This window comes from Sinocyclocheilus rhinocerous, unplaced genomic scaffold, assembly GCF_001515625.1.
Source record: "Sinocyclocheilus rhinocerous isolate Xijiao unplaced genomic scaffold, SAMN03320098_v1.1 scaffold1051, whole genome shotgun sequence".
In the NCBI taxonomy this organism is placed as follows: Eukaryota; Metazoa; Chordata; class Actinopteri; order Cypriniformes; family Cyprinidae; genus Sinocyclocheilus; species Sinocyclocheilus rhinocerous.
The window spans coordinates 344,940-347,164 of NW_015653486.1; positions in this window are offsets into that span (position 1 = coordinate 344,940).

Consider the following 2,225-nt stretch of genomic DNA (forward strand, 5'->3'; position numbering starts at 1 on the left):
ATATTTTTATTGGATATTTTTATGACAGCATTTAACATCATAATCTTAGTGCAGTATCATTTTACATAAGCCATTCTCAAGCCCACCTGCAAGGACACCAGCGGAGCCGAGAAAGGGGTGGAGGGAATGTAAATAAATAAATGGAGTCGAAAAGATAAATCATCGACCTGTGCTGAGGCTGAAAGGAAAGGGGGAGACCTGGAGGTAAATGATGGATGGCCTCCGAGAGCAAGCTGAGAGTTTGATGACTCGAAGCTGCGGTACATAAAGCTCCTTCTTTTCCCTCAAGGCCTTTGTTTTATCACATTTTCATTTTACCTTTCCACAGAGCTACCGCCCTGTTCCTGATGCCCTCTGTTATGTTATGAGCTGACAGAGTAGCCTTCCTTCTGGAAAAGAAAAAAAAGAAAAAATGGCCTTCAGTCTTGAGGGGATCCACATACACAGGCTTCACGTCCTTCTTGCTTCCCCCACACTCCCTCTATATTATTAATTAGGTTTCCTTCTGGAGCCACATTATTGCCTTAAACCAAACACTGCCTGCACTGCTCACCGTTGAGAACATGTGTGCCTCTCCTGGCTGCAGATGGAAGGGGAGAGAGAAAGAGACTAAAAGATAAAGTGAGCGAGGTAGAGTCAGAGATGTAAAGCGAGAGAAAGAGAGCGAGCGAGCGAACAGATAGGAAATGTGAGAGGGAAAAAAGCAGAGCTGACTTTCTCTGTGTGTGTGTGTGGATATGACAGCGTGTGTAGCCGGCCAATCAGAGCGCTCCTCCCGAGCTGCAGCAGGCTGGCAGATTTGGGAGCTCTAGCGGTTCTGTTCTGGACTGGATTGAGCTGCTGCACACATACTCTCTGTGTGACTTAAAAAATGTGGAGGAACATTGGGAGCGCTCCATTGTATTCCAAAGCCTTGTCATCTTTTAAGGAAAGACTGAGAAGGTAAGAGGCACACTCTGTTTTTAATGTTTTTTTCTCTTTACTCATCTGCTGATTGAAGCTTGAGTGCTGCCTCTGTTTGTCTGGCTTGTGGTGAGGCAGCATTCAGAGAAAGTCTGAGAGTTGGTCTAGTGTACATGTGGTCGTAGACGAAACGGAGAAGCTGGATGAGGGAAGGAAGGCAGTGTCTGTCCATTGATCTGTGCCTCTTTCCTTACTCCAGCACTTTATTGTGGCCGCATGCGATTCTTCAAAGCTCTGTCTCACTTTCCAGTGAACAAACAGCACAGCAAGTGCAGCTGTTGAAAGCCCTTGTGGCTGATTCTTTAGTGCTTCTTGATTGCCTTGAGAAAAATGGACTGCAAGCTTTCTTTCTTCTTCTTTTAACTTATATTTTTTCACATGTGAAAATGCTTGAAATTTGTTTTTTATAAAATATAAATATATATATATATATATATGATATACATGTGTGTGTAATGTATGTATATGTGTGTATATGCATCCTTCATCATTCTTAGGAAAGCATTCATGCATTCAGAGTAAATTGAGAATGCCTAACAATCAGAGACTGAGGGCTGTCTGACAATGATTAAGTGATTAGACCAGCCTGTATTTGATGCATGGGGGAAGTTGTGTTGTGCTTGAGCTAATGCCTCCATGCAGTGGACATGCCAAGGTGACAAACGCACATCAATGGATCCCTGGAGTCCCTCCCCCGATATTACTAATCCTGTAGCAGGCAATCAGTCTCAGCATCACCTTCTCATGCCACTGGATTGAGTGCAAATGGCAGGGAGAGCTTTGAGGTTACAAAACCACTACAGTTCTATAAAAAGATCTGCAATTTTGTGCTGTGAAGTGAATAAGACATGAGAAGTAGAGGGAAAAAATATGAAATTGAATAAAGTGGGCTGAATCAACTGCACTGGGGAAATTTTACTGCTTCGTGTCTCGAAGGTTGTCTCTGATGCATGAGCCGACTTTAACATTGAAGGAATGTTCTGGGTTTAGTCAATTTAAGCTCAATAGACAGCACTTGTGGTAGAATTTTCAGTGGTACCAAAAAAACTATTTCGACATGTTCCTTGTTTTCTTAAAGAAAAGAGAAAAAACTGTTACTGTGGGGCACTTATTAGGGGGTGAATGGGGCCAATTTTGGAAATGTGAAACTTATAATTTCATAAAAGTGCCCAAAACTTATGTATTATTAAGCTGTAAAATTGTTCTCATTTTTATGATCATTTTAGGGTTTTAGGCATTATGTTGCCATGGCAGTAAAATTG